Here is a 23,944-nt window from a genome sequence, read left to right on the forward strand (position 1 = left end):
TATTCTCAAGAGAGACTCTTATGAGTGTAGTATCGCGTAACAATCGTATCAAATCTTACACTTGAACGACTTTCGCACTACATCCTAAGAATAGGCCAAGATGGGCTTGGTAAACTAAGGTCCTTGGCTTCTACGGTCTATATTGGAAAGAGTAATGTTTAACCACAACTTACTTGTGTGACATTATTGATCCCAACATAACCTCCACCAAGTGATTGGACTTGCAAGTCAACTTGCTAAGAAATAACTCCACACAAGTCAACAAGACTACGCCATTCTCCTATCCTAAGTGCACTCGGGTCCGGGTATAGAACTCATCTCACAAAGATCACGAAGCATGCAAGGAATTAATATCAAGCAATTCAATCATTACATACAATACAGTAATCCCAAATTGCACAAAAATATGTCAAAAAAATATACAATACAATACAACAAATATGAAAAGTAGGAAAAACCCACTAGGATGTTTCGATCCCCAGCAGAGTCGCCACTTTTCTGTAGCGGGGTATTCGTTACCATTAGAGATATTGACTAAATCTAAGGTAAATCATACAAGTCGAGTCGCCACCGCACTTCTATTTATCCAAAGGAATGGTTAGACAGCGAACAAAAACCTAAAAGTTTTATCGAATCAAAAACTAGTAAAAATGTCAGGGATTTGGGTAAGGAAGTTGGTCATGCAATGGGAAGGTATTAGGCACCCAAAACATCCTAGGTACTCCTAGGGAGCCCTTTTCACATTTGTTGCAAAGGTTTTTATTTTTTGTGAAAATTTATTTGTGGAAACATGATTGAAGGGATGAGAAAAACGTTTATCTAATGTACTACTTACTAAAAAAAAGGGTCAAAAGAAAATGACTCGCACGGACGTCGCATCCACTGCATACGTATCTCATCTGAATCTGAGAATCAGAGTCTTCGTAGCTCGGCTACCTATGGGTTAAAGAGGAGTGTGCTCGCTAAGACAACGCGTCTTATGCCTACGTATCTCATCTGGGATGAAAATCAGAGCAAAACGTAGTTCGACCACCTATGGGGTAAGGTTTGTGTTTTGGGGTGAACGACGTTACTACGCAATCTACCGGATGCTCGACCTTTGGAGACTTACTCGCCTGTAGTAGAAGGAGATAACGTGTTCTTAGGAGAAAAAAAATCAATGAGTTTGGGGTGTTTAGGGATGCTCATGCAAAAAGGCAGTCCTAGATGAAGGAACCGCGCTACCTTAAATGACATGCCACGAGAGGCTATACGAAACCTAAGAAATCGGTAACATGCGGGAAAAGTAAAGGGATCGAGAGATCTACCGTACGGATAAAGATCCGAAGTAACATCAATTAAAGAGATAAGAAACCCAGAGATCTCTCAAGCTAGCACCATCAAAGAAAGTGAGTCAGTACAGGTAATCGGAATAAACCTCCAGGTGGTATCCCACAAATAAAGTGGAACACCAGGAAAGCCATCTCTGCAAGAGTCATATGAGCCCTCACAAAACAAAACTCAACAAACAGGTTAGAGAAACAAGATAGGGTAATCAAGAGTTTCCCCCAAATCAAAATGTAACCACATGAATCATGCCATTAAAATTCACAAAAAGCTCACAAAAAGCAACCAAGGGTAGGAGGCCTAAACCTCTTGTCAAACACATGCATCAAAAGGGTATCAAATTCACCCATAATACCTCATACATTCAGAGCATTCAAATTAAAAGCATAAAGTAATGGGAATAAGGCAAACCTGACTGGAGAGATCGAATGAAATTGAATTGCCCGGTTGGGTTTGCAAAGCAATCTGAGGGTTTATATGAGAGGGAATTGGTTCTTTGCCGATGAGTTTCCTTTAGTCTCTAGAGGTTGCTTTGAACTCTGTTAGGTCTTCTCTCACTATCTTTTTCCCTTCCAGGGTTATAGGAATAGAATTCCCTTTTGTTTCACTGAAACTCTGAATTTATAACCTTATTTTTGTGGACCTGTGCGCTCAAATGAGAGAGGTCCAAGTCCAAAATTTTTCTGTTATATTTTATTTATTTATTTATTTCATTTTTTTTTTCATTCTTTTTTTTTTACACGTGGGCTTCGCCTAGCGAGCATGACAGTTCAAGAAATTCCTCTAAGCGTAGGTGATTCTGGTGGCTTTTCCTGGGACTCGCTAGGCGACCCATTTTGCTCGCCTAGCGAGCATGAGAGCTCATGAACAAACTTTTGCTCCTTCAAGATTAACGTTTTGACTGACGAATAGACCCCATTTGAACCTGTTGGAAGTATCTCAAGCCATTCCCTTGTGTTGACTGATCAACTAAATAGAACCCATAAAGTGTCTTGGATGATACTCAAGCTTCAAACAAAAGATGTTAGTGACACATTTTTGTGCTTTTGGTTAGTAAACAAAAGTAAGAGAAACAATGATGTATAATTCAAGCATGCTTGGTGATCTCAAACCAATCACAAGGAGTCCCACCCAAAGGCAAAGGGAACCAAGATGCTAAAGATCCTTGAGGCAATGCAAATGCAATGTTACGATGCCATGAGGGATCTTAGGGTCAAAATTGGGGTCTTACACATCAATCCCCTAAATCCAAAAGTATTGGTCAATCAAAAGTCAAATCAACCATGATCAAGACCAAACAGAAAGACAAACATCACAAGACCAAATAAATGGCTCAACACAATTTTTAAACATTTACTGAAATAAAAATCAAATTAAAAATGAATTAAAATGCACTTTAAAATGGATAAATCCTCAAATCCCTTCAAAACACCAAATGAATGGCCAAGGGATTTATCCTAGGTCAACCAAGGTCAAAGGACCTTAGACAAAAAATTTCACAATTTTTGGAAGGTTAGAAGTATTTTAAAAATATTTAAGATAAGTTAAAAACCTAATTCATGAAAAATATCAAAATTAATCCAAAAAATTATTTTAATTCAAAATATGGACTAGGAAAATTTTAAATATTTCTTGTGAAAGTCCCATATTTTTTGGATTAAAAATGAAATTAATGATAATGAAACAAAATAAATGGATTAAATGAAAAATCAAAAATCAAAATTGGGGTCTTATAGCTGCCCCTATTTAAGGACATTCTAGTTGAGGATGTGAAGGTTAAATTCTTCGTATCAACTAACTAGAATGGACTTAAATAACAACATCAAGAAACAAATTTTGGTCCCTAAGAGACCTCATGATGCATATGATATGAATGTTAAAATAATATTTGTGGTGAATATATTGCCACAAAGGAAAAGAATCTGAAAGAAATCGAAACTCCACAAAAGCATAATGCATTCCATCAGGAAAGCTCCCTAAAGAGACAAAGACTCTGGGGATACAGCTATGCGTAGGTCAGGCTACAACTTGAAAACTACAAGAGACACGAGTGGATTTTCCATGAAAATAAATCAATGGAAAGACTTGGACTGGGGAGAAAGGAAAACTTTATTTATCGAGATAACACCAATACAACAAGAAACAACCACTGGGGAAATGTGTGAATCAGAACAAAGCTGAAATATTTATGCAAAAAGGGGATTCGATTTCTCAAAGAAATATGAAACCAAACTCATCTGGAGGAAAAACATCAACACTGAAGTAGTAGAGATATATTATCCACTGTTGGTTACTGGGTGAGAAGATAATATACTCGGGCAGACGGACATCCGTTACCGGTTAGGGTAAACATATCAAGGATGACTCGTTGAGAAAAATGAGGCATATTTATTATCGGTTACTAGGTAAGAATGACCTACTGGGGAAAAGAAACCAAATAGGAAGTACAACTACCTGCTACTGGGCAGAAGACCAAAAAGAGAGTATCCGTCATTGATTAAAGTGAACATATAAAGGATAAACTCAAAGAAAGAATATCTGTCATCTGTTAGGATGAACATATCAAGGATAGATTGCCGAGAAAAATAGGGTTTACAATTATCTGTGGGGATAGAAGACCAACGAAAGAGAAAATCCGTCACCGGTTAAAATGAACATATCAAGGATAGACTCAGAGGGGAAAATAGGATTTATATCTACCATTTACTGGGAAGAATATCACGAATAGGAATTACAACTACCGGTTCACTAGGTAGAATACCAAAAGAGAAGAGAGAATCTGTCATCGGTTAAGACGACCATATCAAGGATAAACTCAGCAAAGGGTAGAATACCAAAGAAATAGATAATTTGTCACCGGTTAAAGTGGACATATCAAGGATGAACTCTTCTGGGAAAGTAGGAATTATAACTACCTTTTTGCTGGTGAAATTCTGTTATCAGATATGAGATGTCGAAGGTAATGTCACGACACTAATATCTGAGTAACACAAACAGGATAAAGATAAAGAATAGTAATGCAAGAGACACAAGAAATTGTTAACCCAGTTCGGTGCAACTCACCTACGTCTGGGGGCTACCAAGCCAGGAAGGAAATCCACTAAATAGAATCAGTTCAAAGACTCTCAGTACACTTCAACAAGTTACAGTCTTTCTCACCTAATCTCTACCCGTGTGATTTCTACCTAAGTACTCTTAAATATGAGAACCCACTCACTCCCCCTCAATCACATATGTGATTTTAAACAACAATCCCTTATAAAAAGAAGACACTTTTCAATAACACACACTTGATCTTACTTAGCAGTTTCAATCAAGTAGGCACACACTTGATCTTGCTTAAACACTTCGATCAAGTAAACACACACTCTTTCTTACAAGCTTAGAGTGTCAAATTACAACTCACAAATCAGACCAATTCAATCATCTATGGATGACTTGAATAGCTTACAAGTCTCATGACTAAACAAGACACAAACCCTTATTCTCTCTCAATATTTCGGTCTGTATTGGTTGTGTGTTAAATCAGGTTTTCCAAGTCCCTTTTCATAGAAGCTTTCAGCTGGGCTTGGACATCTTGAAAACCCTAAAACTATTTTCCAATTAAATCTTCTGATGACAACTGATTAGATCTCTTTGAAAAATAAGTAAATGAGGTTTTAATTAATGATTGAATGCGCCTGCAAATAAGATCTTCAATCATACATAGATTGCCATTAAATGCACAATCACATAACACATGACACTCACCCTGAATGATCTGAGTACAGGATATCATGACATCGGGTCTGACATCCTGGAACAATCCTGCATAATTCCATTTATAATTTCCAGCAGGTACATAATATCAGATGTCATGACATCGTGTATGACATCCTGAAACAATCCTGCATAATTATGTTTTCAAACTCCAGCAGGTACATAGATATCTTATGTTAAGACATCACATGCAACATCTTGTGAACACTCTTTGTTTTACCAAAATTGTTGCCAACACTTAGAACCAACAAACCCCCCCTTTACAAATTTTGGCTAAAACATATATCCGTCCTTTTTGTTCACAAGAACAACTATTAGCAGTTAAACAGCATAACAACAGTTTAAGCAGCAGCAGAAGCAAACAAACAGAATTACTAGATAGCAACTAGTAAAACACACAAATGCACAAGGGTACTTCTTCTCCCCCTAAGTTTGTTCAATACAGACATCTCCGTTAACAATAACAGCTCCTGTAATAACAACACCTTTAACAATCAGAATATCATCCTGACATTTGCTTCAACATCACCTGTGCACCACATCAGACATGTCCTCCAACATCTGTAAACAGAAAAACATTCTGCCTTACACCAAACACACCTCCTTCAATAATAGTTGTTCATCTGTCCAGCTACACCAACACATACATCTCCACACAACTCCACATATTTAACTGCTCCACATAAACACTTCTCCCCCTTTTTAGTCAAAATAGACCAAAGGTGACCAATTAGACAAAATAAATGTCAATCAGCCTAGCAGAGAATGTCACAACAGATGTCATAACATATAAAATGTTAAAATATAATTGTTAGGAGATACAAACCATAATTATACACAACTGTGATAGCTGAGATAATTAGAAATCCATGGAACTCATTAAGAGCCCAAATATTACATAAAGGCATCAATAAGGACTTCCGCATATTACACACATTTCAACAGAAAAACAACAATAAAACATCCAAGCTTCCATAACATTCTTCATAACATCATCCAGAACAGCACAAAGAACAGCCAAACAAACCTAGTCTTCATCACAACATACAAAATCTTCATAACAGGGGGAACCATTACCACTCAGTCAGAGGAAGAAGCATCATCTTCACCTTCAGAATTAGGACTGCCACTAGATTTGGCATTGGACCTCTCACTTGAGGTATTGGCATATGAATCCTTGGTCTCACCAGCCTTCTCCATCTCTTCCTTCTCTAAGCTATTAATAAGAACCTCCAAAGCCTCTTTCCTTGCCTTGGCAACCCTAATACCAATATCCAGCTCCTTACAAGTTTCCTTTAATTGATCAATCAAGCTACCTTGAGAGGCAGGCTCCTTCCTTGCAGATGTCATGACAACATCATTGACATGGCTTCCTTCAAACAACTTGTAGTGAATGGATAGTGGAGGCTTTCTTCTGCTGGGAATATCACTTGTGTTGAGAATGCCTGGTTGCTGGCTCAAGATAATTCTACAGATGATAGATGGAAAGGCAATGGGCAACTTTACTGCATTAGTGGAGGCATGTCTGACAATTTAATCAAACATAAACCTTCCAAAGTCAAAGTTTATCCTGGTTCCAATAGCATAAATTATTCTTCAAGGACCAATAGAGATGGTTGAGATATGATTAGTTGGCACCCAGTTGGCTGAACCAATCTTATGCAAGATGGCATATTTGACAGTTAACTTTCCAGCTGATAGATGCTTCTTACTAGGCCACTCCTTTACTTGGCCACCAGTAATAGTCCTACAAACTTCATTGTCTGTAGCCTCTAACTCCACACCTCCTTCAGTTCCTCTCCCTAGGAACTTGTTGATTATGGTTGGGGAGAACCTCACACATCTACCTCTTACACAAACCTTGCAGAATTCCTTGTTACTCTTTTCAGCAATATCCTCTGGGATATTCACAACAAGCTCTTTCACTAACCCTTCAAAACATTGGGGCAAACCAATAACAGTTTTCATCAGACCAACATATTTGATCAAATCCATCACTTCCTTTACTTCTACAGCCTCCTTTCCCAACTCCCTTTCAACAGCTACCCTCCTTTGAATGACAAACTTTCATTTGGCAGCACCATCTTCTAGATGAAAAGACATATTGTCTTGGTGCACAGCTGCCACTTTGGCTGGGGACTTTTTAACAGCCTGCCTTTTAGCAGGAGAGATGTCTGGGACATCGTCTTCGACATCCTCTTCAGTGTCAGAACTCTCTCTTCCCTTCCTCTTCTTAACCTCAACTTTACTCCATGATTTTGAGGGTCCTACACCAACAGTCTTCTTCCTAGTTCTGGCTGTCATCATTTCAGCCATAGTCTTCCCTTTTCTGGTCTTCAACTTCCTAGCAACACTTAGTTTTACATGATGAACCAAGGTGTCATCCTCTTCCTCTGAACTCTCTTCCTCCGGATTAATAACATTCACAACAGTCTCATGAGAACCATCTACTGGTTTCTTACTAGGCAAGGTTTTACCTAGAGAGCATAATCCCTCAGCAGCCACTTCTTTCTCTGATGTAGATGAATCATCATCTTTCTTAGCTTGGGGTTCCACCTCAGGTGAGGGGTCCCTTCTAGACAGAGGGGTAGAAACACCCTTGACTGCAGGCCTTCCGTTTAGAATCCTAGTAACTAGGTTCCTAATGGCACGATCTGTAAAGTGAATGTCATTTTTATGAGGAGATTTATCAAGAATGTTACCTTGATTACTTCCAACTGTGGAAGAAGGGCCAGGGATGTCGCCTGGAATAACAGAGAGGGGAATAACCTCTAGAATAACTTCATCTAGAAACTCCATGGAGGGAGTCCTTCCTTTATGAGTGGGTTTTGATCCTAATGATGAGGGACGTTGTGACATTTTGTTGGACTTTTGAAGAAAAACTCTTTGCCCTAGCAGAGTGTCGCATTACGCGAAAAACCGGCGGGAAAAGACACAGAGCCTCCACCGTGCGTTATTTATCCCAAAAGGAGGGAAAGGAAATGCTCGAAGTAAACCTGGAAAGGACATGGTCTCACGACCAGAGATGCAAGGATCGGGAGTCGGTTATGCGAAGGGAAGGTATTAGCACCCCTACGCATCCGTCGTACTCGACGGGATCCACGCTTGGAAGAATAGAAGAAAGGTTACTAAATAACTGCTCAAAACACTACACACACTGAAAGGAAACACAGATGAGAGACAGAGGAAACGGACTCAACAGGATATCGCATCCTGGGCCTACGTAGTCTGTCAGACACAGACATCAGAGTCGACGTAGTTCGGGGACATGGGAAACGTGCTCGCTAGGATGTCGCATCCTATGCATACGTATCTTCTCTAACCAGAGAAAGAATCAGAGCACTCGTAGCTCGGCTAACGCACGCCAAACAAAACACAAACAGGAAACCGACTGCCAATCGCTGGACTAACGTCAGACTCCAACAAACAAACACACGCAGGAAACCGACTGCCAATCGTTGGACTTACGTCATACTCCACACAAACGAGAGGGTTGAAAAAGGAAAACGGCGCCCGGAGAGATCAGCTCATCTCCTGCCTACGTACCTCATCTGGTATGAGGATCAGGGCGACGTAGTTCCCCTTAACAGGGAAAGAACTTCTATCCTAACCAGAGACAAGGGAGATAACAAGCTACTAGGGAGACTACGACTCGAGCCTAGAAGTTGTCATGCATACGATCCCTATATTGAGGTCTCTAATCCTAACTCGCACCGGAAGCAAGCTAGCCTAAATAGCAAATAAGCAAACACAAGCACAAGAGAGCAAGCACACACACTATATGCAAACAAATGGCTCATACAAGGCTGGGCTTTAGTCAAGGGGTCATATCAACCTCGACAAACAAGCCAACTGGAAAGGGTGTTTTGAGCTCTTAACCCTAACATTGAGAGTTAGGGTGAACAGATGAAATGGGAGATGAGGGTAAGACCTCATAGCTCTTAACCCGGGCCTGGGTGAGCTTGAATCAAGAATGTGTGGGAGTCTAGAATGAGGAACTCTATTCCACAATGACAGACTCTATATACAAGATTTTGGGTTTTTATTCAAAGTGCATCAACACATGGTGTGAGCAAGATGAAAGACACAACTGAGTAGCAGGGGATGGATTGCACATCCCTTCTATCTGCCAATGCCTCTTCACTTAGGAGGTCTTTACATGTACAAGGCACAAAGATAAACAAGCACAAGCATTGCCTCTTAAGGAGGGCTTCAAACATGTGCCTGCCAAAATAACATGATAGGTCTTCCAGACTACATGGATAATAGGAAGTTACCTAAGTGGTATGCCAACCACAAGCAAAGTAAAGCAACTCAAATAATGAGTTAAAGCGGCTAAAGTACCTGTGTAAACAACCAATCAATCAGTATGGTATTCAGACAAACTATCAACAAACAAACAACAGTCAGACAACCAATATACACAATGCAAATCAAATGCAACTCAAGTGAGTCCACCCAAGAAACTACAACACAATCAAATGTTAGCAAGCAAAGCAAATATCAAAGCTCAAGTGAGGAGGCAACATCAACCATGGAGATTAGATGCTTGATCCTGAAATACACAACTCAAATGTGAGTTCAAACCCCTAGGACAAAGCCTAAGGTCAAAGATGGAGTAAAAAGTTAAAACAACAATGGATATTCAACATGAAGCAACTTTAATCAGTCATGAACATGTCATAAAAAGTTCCAAATCAAAATCATTAAGCAAGGTCATGATATGAGCAAAGGAAGACAAAGACAATTTCAAAGCACACAAATGATCATCATGAATCAAAATTCCATATCAAAACAGAAATGACTCAAATAATTCTGGAAATTTTCATGAGTATACAACAGGTCAAACATAATCATCATACCAAAAATCAGCATCATCAAAGTTCAATTGATATGGAAATGAAAATGCATAGGCAAGACATCCCATTGTGTGGCACAAATAGTCACACCTAAAGTACATGTGTCCCAAATAGTGAAGACAATATCAAAAAATGCCAAATAAAATTAAGCAAATCCATCATCATGTTAACAATCATCAGGCAAAATTTCATGGCATTGGATCATGTATGAGCATTTTGTGATAGGATGAATGAGGCAATGTCACAAAGCATACATGTTCAATTAGTCTAGCACATTTTAATTTCCAGAAATTATAAAATCACAAAATCAAAACCATAAAATTCTAGACATTTCAAGGATCACGTAGGAAAAAACCTGGAATTATTTGGATCATTCTACAATTAGTTATGATTTTTTGAAGATCATGGAAAAAATGAAATAAAAATTGAAAAAACATGAACTTGCCATGCTTGATTTCCACACGAATTTGAAACTCCATCTTCACCTTCATGAACTCCATCTTCACCTTCATGAACTTGCCATGCTTGATTTCCACACGAATCCTTCAAAACAAAGCTGGATCTGCACTAATTCAAGATCATAGAACCAGAATATGGAAGAAAAACTCAATGTTATGTGGAAGAATTTTGAATTTGGATTGGGAGAAAATTTTGGAGGGAAAAAAGTTCTAGATCTAGAAATGGTGAATTCTGAAAAATTATGTTATAATTAGCTATTTATATGACATGTTAATCCATTTCCTAATCATGCTTAACTTGGCTAATGAAATTTTAATTCAAAAATGAGGTGTAGTGCAAAATTTGGTTTTTTCACCCCATGCATGCAACATGCACGTGAACAGTAACAATGGCCATGCAATTTCACTTAAAATCCTCTTATGAACACAATGGAATGGTTAAAAAGTCCATATGATGCACCAATTTTGAATTCATGATTTTCCCTCCAAAATGGACATGAATATGCATATGATCATATGATGAATTTTCATGCAATTTGATGAATGATTTGGAAAGTTCATGTCATGAGAAGAAAAATGCAAAAAGAGCCACTCAAATTGGAGTTATGAGTCAAAAGTTATGGTCTTTTGAAGTTCCATGCACACTTGGCAATGATTTGGTCATATCTCCTCAACCATTCATCAGATGCTCATGATCTTGGACTTTTTGGAAATGGGAGAGAGCGATATTCAACTTTCATGTTGGACAAAATTTAATTTGAAGCTTATTTGTTGTTGGAAAGTCAAGTTGAAGTTGGTCCAAAAACTTGCCATTTTTGGAAACTTGAAATTATAGGTCACTTTCCATTTTTGGAAACTTTTGATCTGGCTTCAAAATCTTCGAAGTAGATGTTTGACATGATGAATAAACCTCTTTGGGGCATGAATAAAGTGTTTCCAACCATTTCTCCACCTCCTAGCCCTCAGTTGACTTGCAATTGACTTTTATGGGCCCCAGATGCCCTGAAACTGCACTGTGGACTCTGAGCCTCTAACACTTGGTCAAATTACTTCAAAATGAACCTTGGTTCATGTAAGCTCTCTAGAACAACCATAGGGCTTTCATCTCAAGGAAATGCTTGGCTCCTTGCACTGGTGAATTTTCCTGATGCCAGTCTTGACTGATAAGATGCAATGTGATATGCAATGATAGTGTACTGTTAATGTGATGTCAAATGATCTAAAAAATGAAATGAATGCATGAATGGGGGGTGCAAATTTGAGGTGCTACAGCTGCCCCTATTCAATCAACTAGGAACCTGAACGGATGAGAGCAACGACTGTCAGACCTTAAAGGTAAACAGGGATTGAATACCAAAAGAACCGTAGAAATTTGCACTCTGCGGGGATGAAGCAAAGAAAAGAATGTTCACCAATGGCAGCTTCCAATGGGGATTTGATAAGGACCAGACAAGACGTTTACCGACGACTCTACTGGGGATTTTGATTTTTATCGGAGAAAGAAACCACGGCCAGACGCCAATGGACGAATGGGAAGAAAAACTCCACCAGACATCAATGGATGAATAGGAGAAAGAAGCCACGACCAGACATCGAAAGATGATGAATGGGAAGAGAAACCACGACCAGACGCCAACGGACGAATGGGAAAGACTCAACCAGACATCAACGGATGAATGGGAGAAAGAAGCCACGACCAGACATCGAAAGATGATGAATGGGAAGAGAAACCACGACTAGACGTCAACGGACGAATAGGAAAGGCTCGACCAGACATCAACGGATGAATGGGAGAAAGAAACCACGACTAGACGCCAATGGACGAATAGGAAAGACTCAACCAGACATCAACGGATGAATGGAAGAAAGAAACCATGACCAGACATCGAAAGATGATGAATGGGAAGAGAAACCACGACTAGACGCCACCAGACGAATAGGAAGATTAAACCAGACATCAACGGATGAATGGGAGAAAGAAACCACGACCAGACATCGAAAGGTGATGAATGGGAAGAGAAACCATGACTAGACGCCACCAGACGAATAGGAAGACTCAACCAGACATCAAAGGATGAATGGGAGAAAGAAGCCACGACCAGACATCGAAAGATGATGAATGGGAAGAGAAACCACGACCAGACGTCAACGGACAAATGGGAAAGACTCTACCAGACATCAATGGATGAATGGGAGAAAGAAGCCACGACCAGACATCGAAAGATGATGAATGGGAAGAGAAACCTTGACCAGACGCCAACGGACGAATGGGAAAGACTCAACCAGACATCAATGGATGAATGGGAGAAAGAAGCCACAACCAGACATCGAAAGATGATGAATGGGAAGAGAAACCACGACTAGACGTCAACAGACGAATAGGAAAGGCTCGACCAGACATCAACGGATGAATGGGAGAAAGAAACCACGACTAGACACCAACGCACGAATAGGAAACATTCAACCGGACATCAACGGATGAATGGGAGAAAGAAACCACGACCAAAAATCGAAAGATGATGAATGGGAAGAGAAACCACGACTAGACGCCAACGGAGGAATAGGAAAGACTCAACCAGACATCAACGGATGAATGGGAGAAAGAAACCACGACCAGACATCGAAAGATGATGAATGGGAAGAGAAACCACGACTAGACGTCAACGGACGAATAGGAAAGGCTCGACCAGACATCAACGGATGAATGGGAGAAAGAAACCACGACTAGACGCCAATGGACGAATAGGAAAGACTCAACCAGACATCAACGGATGAATGGAAGAAAGAAACCATGACCAGACATCGAAAGATGATGAATGGGAAGAGAAACCACGACTAGACGCCACCAGACGAATAGGAAGATTCAACCAGACATCAACGGATGAATGGGAGAAAGAAACCACGACCAGACATCAAAAGATGATGAATGGGAAGAGAAACCACGACTAGACGCCAACGGAGGAATAGGAAAGACTCAACCAGACATCAACGGATGAATGGGAGAAAGAAACCACGACCAGACATCGAAAGATGATGAATGGGAAGAGAAACCACGACTAGACGTCAACGGACGAATAGGAAAGGCTCGACCAGACATCAACGGATGAATGGGAGAAAGAAACCACGACTAGACGCCAATGGACGAATAGGAAAGACTCAACCAGACATCAACGGATGAATGGAAGAAAGAAACCATGACCAGACATCGAAAGATGATGAATGGGAAGAGAAACCACGACTAGACGCCACCGGACGAATAGGAAGATTCAACCAGACATCAACGGATGAATGGGAGAAAGAAACCACGACCAGACATCGAAAGATGATGAATGGGAAGAGAAACCACGACTAGACGCCACCAGACGAATAGGAAGACTCAACCAGACATCAACGGATGAATGGGAGAAAGAAGCCACGACCAGACATCGAAAGATGATGAATGGGAAGAGAAACCACGACCAGACGTCAACGGACAAATGGGAAAGACTCTACCAGACATCAATGGATGAATGGGAGAAAGAAGCCACGACCAGACATCGAAAGATGATGAATGGGAAGAGAAACCACGACCAGACGCCAACGGCCGAATGGGAAAGACTCAACCAGACATCAATGGATGAATGGGAGAAAGAAGCCACGACCAGACATCGAAAGATGATGAATGGGAAGAGAAACCATGACCAGACGCCAACGGACGAATGGGAAAGACTCAACCATACATCAATGGATGAATGGGAGAAAGAAGCCACAACCAGACATCGAAAGATGATGAATGGGAAGAGAAACCACGACTAGACGTCAACAGACGAATAGGAAAGACTCGACCAGACATCAACGGATGAATGGGAGAAAGAAACCACGACTAGACACCAACGGACGAATAGGAAACACTCAACTGGACATCAACGGATGAATGGGAGAAAGAAACCACGACCAGACATCAAAAGATGATGAATGGGAAGAGAAACCACGACTAGACGCGAACGGAGGAATAGGAAAGACTCAACCAGACATCAACGGATGAATGGGAGAAAGAAACCACGACCAGACATCGAAAGATGATGAATGGGAAGAGAAACCACGACTAGACGTCAACGGACGAATAGGAAAGGCTCGACCAGACATCAACGGATGAATGGGAGAAAGAAACCACGACTAGACGCCAATGGACGAATAGGAAAGACTCAACCAGACATCAACGGATGAATGGAAGAAAGAAACCATGACCAGACATCGAAAGATGATGAATGGGAAGAGAAACCACGACTAGACGCCACCGGACGAATAGGAAGATTCAACCAGACATCAACGGATGAATGGGAGAAAGAAACCACGACCATACATCGAAAGATGATGAATGGGAAGAGAAACCACGACTAGACGCCACCAGACGAATAGGAAGACTCAACCAGACATCAACGGATGAATGGGAGAAAGAAGCCACGACCAGACATCGAAAGATGATGAATGGGAAGAGAAACCACGACCACACGCCAACGGACGAATGGGAAAGACTCAACCAGACATCAATGGATTGATGGGAGAAAGAAGCCACGACCAGACATCGATGGACGAATAGGAAAGACTCAACCTGACATCAACGGATGAATGGGAGAAAGAAACCACGACCAGACATCGAAAGATGATGAATGGGAAGAGAAACCACGACTAGACGCCACCAGACGAATAGGAAGACTCAACCAGACATCAACGGGTGAATGGGAGAAAGAAACCACGACTAGACGCCAACGGACGAATAGGAAAGACTCAACCAGACATCAACGGATGAATGGGAGAAAGAAACCACGACCATACATCGAAAGATGATGAATGGGAATAGAAACCACGACCAGACACCAACGGACGAATGGGAAAAAGAAGCCACGACCAGACATCGAAAGATGATGAATGGGAAGAGAAACCACGACCAGTCACCAACGGACGAATGGGAAGAGAGACTCGATGTTACGGACATCGAAAGATGATGTCTATAGACACCAAAAAGGGGAAGGACACACATGGGGATCAACACGACACCCACTGGTATCGTAAGAATGACATCTACATATGTCAAGACAAGGCCAGACACTTGCTGGGGACTACTCTGGGGAGTCACGCTTTTCTTTCACGGACGGGTGAGGAAATAAACCTCTCTGGGGGTTACCAATCCTGACTGCTACCAAGAGCAACTACTGCAAATGCGCCATACAGATGTTTCAAAACGATTCACCTCTGCTGGGGATACGATCCAACCTGCCGGATGCAAGGGGAGGAAAACTCATGCTGAGAAAGCAAGTGATCAATTTTCTCAGCACACCATCTCTGATTCGGTCTTCCCACTCTGTGGGGATTAGCACTGCTGGGGATGCTCACTGATCAGACATTCTCAGAACGGCAAAGAAACCAACTCAACTAGGGAGTCAACTGTTGGGAAAACACCAACCTCTCTACCCTACTAGGGAACCCAATTCTGAAATCGACCCAATGTCGCGGTGCTAAACTCTTCCGATATACCCATTCTCGGACGGTAACCACGACGTAATGCTTCATACTCATGGAAATGCTACGCACTTAATGATGCAATATGCTATGCTTATCTAAATGATGAATGCATAAAAACATGTCCCCTCGGGGGACAACCCTGGGGAGCTCGAGGAACTCTGCTAAGGAGCTGGATACCACCCTAATTTCCTCCCTGCTGGGGAATAGCACTGCTACTGGGGAAAGGATAATCCTTACTGGGGACGACCTCCACTGAACCCGATCCGCTTGGGGATTCCGCTGGGGAAATAAACAAACAATTCCCACCTCTGCTGGGGAAACAGCGACCTTCCGACTTGCTCAGGAACTAACAGTTTCCACCCTGCTGGGGATCATTCTCAACCATGCTGGGGAAGATAACCAATCTCAAGCCTGGTTGCCGAGAAAACACCGCTCTTGAATCCGCTGGGGATTGTAGCACACTTCAGACTGGGATGCTCAGGAACAAACCACCCACCGACACCTTCGCTGGGGAAATAGCAACCTTCAGGCTCGCTGGGGAAGAGGCAACCTTCAAGCTCGCTGGGGAAGAGGCAACCTTCAAGCTCGCTGGGGGAGAGGCAACCTTCAAGCATGGCTGCTGAGGAGACACCGATCTCGAATCCGATGGGGAGATAACACTCTCACACCCACTGGGGAGATACAGCCTACTTGACATGGAACACCCGTCGATTCGTCGAACACTGGCATTCATCATTCAACCATAGTGTCAACTTTCCACTTCTGAGGGCTCCCAGACTCATCCGGTCTTTTCTGATTCATCACCTAGTATTCTCGTCTTTTCTTTGCTTCGAGAAAATTGATCTCCTCAGATCCGGGCTAACTCCCTAATCTTCAGACTTTGAAGAGTCTTCTTGATTACCCTCTAGGATCGTCGTCGCAATTCTTTTACCGTCTTTTCACCGTTCTTCTATCCCTTGCCCCTGATTGGACTCTACGGGGATCTCTTTTTTCAAAGGGCTTCATATCACAACATGCGAGTGAGTGAACATAGCTAACGGCACATGCAAAAGAGATCGTTAGATAAAAACATGCCCCAGGCGTGCCAAAATTTCCACACCTAGGTCACTCAACCTTCCGAATAAGATTTCAGGCTTTCAATCTTATAAACATGCATTGGAAGGGATCTCTATGTCTCAAAATGTAAAGATTCTTCATCAAAACAAACAGATGTTTTTGTAATCAGAGCGGTAATGAAAATAAAAACAACATTATTTGACTGAACATGCATTTTGTTGATTGAAAAAGGTGTAGCTCATGACCGAGCAGCACAAAGGAAGCAATCCCTGAAAAGAGGTAATTGCGCACAAAAGGAAAAATCTATCCTAATGGCAATGTGAAACCGTGATCTCATCGAGTTCCAACTCGGTTACACCCCATATGTCCTCAAGACTCTCCGCACTTTCTGCCTTCTGAAACAAGACGCTTCCGATCGATCTCTGTCGGGGATTATCCATGATGTCTTAACCAAAGTACAAACGATCACGCTGGACGCAGTTGTTCGTTTCAATCCCTTTTTTGCCTGGACCGCCCTTTCGGGTTTTCAGTCCACCAGGATACCCTTTTTTTGCCCAAGCCGCCCTTGTGGGGTTTTCGACTTGCCGGGTGTACAGTTTTTCTTTTTTTCTTCTTATCCCTAATTTTTGCCCGAACCTTTTCTCTTTTCTTGGTTCGCCGGGATGCCCATTTTTTCCTGGAATCTTTTATTCTTTTCGTCCAGCGGGTCTCTTTTACGAAGTGTTTTTTTAACTGCGTCCGCATTCACAGGGGATGGAAAATCCTCACCATCCGTGGTCGTCAACAAAAAGGCTCCGCCAGAGAAAACCTTCTTGACTACGAATGGGCATCCATGATTGTGTATCCACTTACCCCTACGATCGTTTTGAGGAGGAAGGATCCTTTTCAACACCATATCTCTCATGATGTACACGAGGTCGCACCCCTCGGTCAAAATCACGTTTCATTCACTGAGTACAACTGCCCACGACAAATAACTGCCAGCCTCTTTTCCTCAATTAGGCTCAATTCTTCCTACCGAGTCTTTACCCACTCAGCCTTTTCCCATTTTCATCCATCCGGATTCTCCATGATGGGATCTGGACCTCAACTGTTAGCACGGCTTCCATCCCATACACGAGTGAGAAAGACGTCGCCCCAGTAGACGTACGCACCAAGGTTCAATACCCAGGACACGAGCTTCGCACTCAGCCACTATCGTTGGTGCATCCAAATGTTATCCGGGCAACAAAAGGACTGTAGGATCCCTTTGGCGTAACCAAAGCAACACCAATTCCGTTTCCATTCACGTTGACAGCCCCATCAGACATCAGAATTCGTTCGGATTCAGGGTCAGGCCCCCTCCTCCGGGATTGGTTCCTCACAATCTTTCGATTTGAGAACCTCTATGTCCTCATCAGGGAACCCAAACTTCATCGATTGATACTCCTCAATGGGTTGCTGGACGAGGTAATCAGACAACACACTCCCCTTGATTGCCTTCTGAGAGGCGTACTGTATATCACAAATCAGTCAACATTCTTTTGCCCTCTCGCAACCCGTCCGGTCAATGCTGGCTTCTCATGCTGGCTTCTCAATCACATACCTGATCGGATCCATCTTGGAAATCCACAAAGTGGTACGAACCAGCATATACTGTCTCGGTCGGCAAGCAGCCTATGCCAAAGTACAACAAGTTTTCTCGAGCAGTGAATGTATTGTTTCACAGTCGGTAAACTCTTTGCTAAGGTAAATTGCATGCTCTTTTCGACCAGACTCGTCATGCTGCCCTAGTACACACCCCATAGACCCCTCGAGGGCTGTCAAGTACAGAATTAACGACTGTCTCTCGACGGGGAGATATTAGAATCAGAGGCTCCTACAACTATTCTTTTACTTTTTTACATGCCACTTGGCAATCATCATTCCAACTGACCGTTTGACCCTTTTTTTTTTCAACAGCTTGGATGGGTTCACACGTGGCCGTTAGATGAGATGTGAACCATGAAATGTAATTCAATCTGCCTAAAAGACCACGAACCTCTTTTTCTGTTTTCGGTTCAGGCATTTCTTGTATTGCTTTTTTTCTTTTTTTCTTTTTTCCTTCTCTTTTTTCTTCTCTCTTTTTTTTAATTAGGATCGGCCTCGATTCCTCTTATCCGCTCACAATAAGCCTCACCATTTTACCAGACAGCACTCCACGAGTGCACTGATTCAGACTCAACCTCAGTTTGAATTATCTTTACTGGTCCAACAACTTGACCAGGTCTACCGGATGCCCCTCTCCTGCTTGGGACTTGGCTATCATGATATCAATATAGCATTCGATTTCATGATGAATCATATCATGAAACAAAGTCACCAGGACTCTCTGATACGTGGCACCGGCATTCTTGAGATTGAATGGCATCACCTTATAACATAAAGTGCCCCTCAGTGTGATGGACATTGTTTTCTCCATATCATCTGGCGACCTTTTCATCTGATTATAACCAGAAACGCCATCCATGGAGGAAAACACCGAGAATTGAGCTGTATTATCTACCAACACCTCAATGTGATGGGAAGTCACCTTTCAGACTGGCTCTGTCAATCTCGGTAGTCCACACACATTCTCACCTTCTCATCCTTTTTAGGCACCGGTTTCCGCTTCGCGGGAGGACAGTCTTCTCTCCATGGTAGCTTGTGCACAACAACATCAGTATTCCACCCTGACATATTTTGATAAGACCGAGCGAAGATATCGATGTATTCTTTCAACTGTGCTACCATTCTGCTCTTGACACTTACATCTGAAGCGGCCCTAACTTTCACTTTTTGACCTCCTCGGTGCCTGGATTAACAATCTCAACTCGTTCATCGTGCGGTTGAGTCACCTTCTCCTCTTGTTTCAACAACCTGGCTAATTCCTGCAGATCACAATCTTCTTCGCCTTCTTCTTCGGCATGATAGATCGGATTGTCGAAGTCATACAGAGGTGTAACCGAATTGTTATCAATGAGATCAGGAGGATAGTCTCTTTTGAGGTCGGAACAAGATGAATCAAAAGGAAAGAAATTGAAAACAAATATTGCCATTTTTTTATTTTTTAAACTGCAAAAATAAATGAAAAACAGGGAACACCGCTTTTACTACAAAAACATCCATTCATTAATGATGCAAAATGTTGCAAAATGAAACACATGAGATGGCCCTTACAATGAACCATTACGTTTCGGGCAAAACGTATGGCTTTCATGCAAACAGAATTGAAAAATAGAAATACTACTCTTCATGATGAGTGATAGTGATGATCTTTGAGGCCTTCCAGTTCCCTGGTACGCACGATTTTATCCACGAATCAAGCTTGCAGTCACGGTCAATCTCTTCACCCGCTGTACAAGCGTGACCAGCATTCCGGCACTGACGAATGTGAACGGTTGACGACGTCCTCTGTTCTGTCCAGCCGAGTCTTGGCCTGGCTGATAGCCAACCCCAAACATATATGCTTTCACCATAATGTCTATGATCTTTCCCCAGCATAGGGCTTCTCCGCTCTTCACCACTTCTAGGGCCTGTTTGTAGGAAGAAATGGGCAGCTTCTTCTCTTTCTCAGCACAGATGGCCTTCTCCACCTAGACGGTTTCAACTGCCTGACTCGGTGTTTCAAATTTTTCACCATCCATTTCCACATCCGTCATCCTCTGAATTGTTTCCCTCACTATTACACACCCATTTGCGGCGACAGCCGCACAACAATTATCACCACCAGGGAAAGCTCCACTCTTCATCAGATGCCTCTGGACTGCAGCCATGGGAGTTTTTAACTGATCCCCATTCGTTTCCTCCATTTTTCTCTTGTCCTTTGACATCACGCTCACCCCCATAGGACCATGCATCGGTACGGGGTTAGCATTAACATTCAGTGTCGGTGCCAAACTGATGGCCTTAGAATCCATCATATCTTGGACAGCATGCTTAAAAGCTCTACAACCGTCAATGTTGTGTCCGGGTGCCCCAGAATGGAACTCGCACCTGGCGTTCTCATCGTAGTTTGCAGGCCTCCGATGCAGTTCTACAGGAACCAATATCCTCGGCCGAACTAACCCAAGATCCCTCAACCTCTTGAACAAAAGGGTATAAGTCACGGGTGGCTTATCAAACTGACGATCCGTCGTCCCCTTCTTCACTTGGCACCCAGCTTTCTGTGCTTTCTGTTGAGGTGGTGGTTGTTGCTGTTGTGCAGATGGATTACCAACAGGAGTGGTTACAGTGGCAGTATAAGGGTGGTAACGATCCTTACCGTTTCCCTTTTTGGCATGCACACCACTTGATTCAACCTCCTTCTCGGGCTGACCATTGCCAGAGGGCTTCTTTACTCCAGACGACGGAGCCTTTCCCTGAACTTTCTCCTTTATCATCCAGTTTTCAATTCTCTCCAACCTCTCAGCAACTGCTTTCTGCCCCAAGGCGAGCCCTTGCACGACATTGAACAACTCCCTCATCATCTCTTTCAATTCGAGAATGTCGGTGTTGGGTGGATCCATCAGCTTGGATTTGTTGCGTCTGATAGGGTGTCTGAGCGGAAGAGCTAGGTGCACCTGGTTAGATACTGACACCTACAAAACAGAAAACAGGTTAATATGACACACACATGCAATGTCTATCCGTATGAGGAATATTCTGTCCCTTGATTCTGGCTTCATAGAGACGAATAATATTTCAACAATAACATTCTGACATCGGGATGTCTCCCAACCAGAATCTCAATCAAAAATGGACCCTGAGTACGGATAGACATGGGTTAAATGCAGATGAATGCGAAATGGGAATGATGCAAATGCATGAAGGTAAGTCACTGTGCATCCTCCAAGCCATCTGAGGATCAACTGTACTGGACCAGTCTCTGAACTGATTACAATTATCTGAGGGCCCAAGTAACCATAAATCCAACTTGGGGAGTTCCGAAATAAACGGAACCGGGGGATATATCACTATCATCACAGGAAAATTCACTGAACGGGTGACCACAAGATCCTCTGAACAAGTATCCTCAAATTCAACCCGGGGATTCGAAATAAACGGAACCCTCTGATAAACCCAAGTCAAACCTCCGACGTCCAGAAATAAAGACCCATAAATCCATCTGAACCATAATCACCATCACAGAATCACTGACGGAACCTGTACTTGCAAGAATCAAACCCTCCCCTCACAGGCGAATTCTAATAAGGTCATCCTAAGGCGGATAATGGTCTCGACAATCGGGCAAAGATACTCAACGGGTTTGCCCTTTCGGGTGTGCCGTTGCAGCTCCCTTGAGATCATCTAAACCAAAGATCCGGGAAAGAATGGTCACCGAAGTCAACAGCTCAGATGAGATAACCCAACCTAAGTGGAATAACTCCACCCGGAAGGACTCTCCCAGATGAACCTCGTCCGGCTGTGGTATGTCACATCTCCGCATCATGTCGTACAACATGTGAAGAGACATGAGACCACGCTAGTCCTAGGTGTACACTTGGGCCTGGGTATTGGGCCCCATTCAGAACACCCACCCCAAATCAGAGGAAACAACCTGTACAGAGTCCAACACAATGATAATATGATGCATGCAAACATATATGCAAATGTGCACAATCACAACACAACAATCATAAATGCAATAAATAAAGCAGCAAAGGCAACCAAAACTATCCTAAAGAGCGCTAGGACTGACTCACTTACGGAAGATGGACCGGCAAGAGGTCAACTTCTCTTTTGTCCCCAGCAGAGTGGCCAGCTGTCGCATTACGCAAAAAACCGGCGGGAAAAGACACAGAGCCGCCACCGTGCGTTATTTATCCCAAACGGAGGGAAAGGAAACGCTCGAAGTAAACCTGGAAAGGACATGGTCTCACGACCAGAGATGCAAGGATCGGGAATCGGTTATGCGAAGGGAAGGTATTAGCACCCCTACGCATCTGTCGTACTCGACGGGATCCACGCTTGGAAGAATAGAAGAAAGGTTGCTAAATAACTGCTCAAAACACTGCACACACTGAAAGGAAACACAGATGAGAGACGGAGGAAAAGGACTCGATAGGATATCGCATCTTGGGCCTACGTAGTCTGTCAGACACAGACATCAGAGTTGACGTAGTTCGGGGACATGGGAAACGTGCTCGCTAGGATGTCGCATCCTATGCATACGTATCTTCTCTAACTAGAGAAAGAATCAGGGCACTCGTAGCTCGGCTAACGCACGCCAAACAAAACACAAACAGGAAACTGACTGCCAATCGCTGGACTTACGTCAGACTCCAACAAACAAACACACACAGGAAACCGACTGCCAATCGCTGGACTTACGTCAGACTCCACACAAACGAGAGGGTTGAAAAAGGAAAAGGGCGCCCGGAGAGATCAGCTCATCTCCTGCCTACGTACCTCATCTGGTATGAGGATCAGGGCGACGTAGTTCCCCTTAACAGGGAAAGAACTTCTATCCTAACCAGAGACAAGGGAGATAACAAGCTACTAGGAAGACTACGACTCGAGCCTAGAAGTTGTCATGCATACGATCCCTATGTTGAGGTCTCTAATCCTAACTCGCACCGGAAGCAAGCTAGCCAAAATAGCAAATAAGAAAACAAAAGCACAAGAGAGCAAGCACACACACTATATGCAAACAAATGGCTCATACAAGGCTAGGCTTTAGTCAAGGGGTCATATCAACCTCGACAAACAAGCTAACTGGAAAGGGTGTTTTGAGCTCTTAACCCTAACATTGACAGTTAGGGTGAACAGATGAAATGGGAGATGAGGGTAAGACCTCATAGCTCTTAACCCGGGCCTGGGTGAGCTTGAATCAAGAATGTGTGGGAGTCCAGAATGAGGAACTCTATTCCACAATGACAGATTCTATATACAAGATTTTGGGTTTTAATTCAAAGTGCATCAACACATGGTGTGAGCAAGATGAAAGACACAACTGAGTAGCAGGGGATGGATTGCACATCCCTTCTATCTGCCAATGCCTCTTCA

Source organism: Lathyrus oleraceus, chromosome 2 (genome assembly GCF_024323335.1).
Source record: "Lathyrus oleraceus cultivar Zhongwan6 chromosome 2, CAAS_Psat_ZW6_1.0, whole genome shotgun sequence".
In the NCBI taxonomy this organism is placed as follows: domain Eukaryota; kingdom Viridiplantae; phylum Streptophyta; class Magnoliopsida; order Fabales; family Fabaceae; genus Lathyrus; species Lathyrus oleraceus.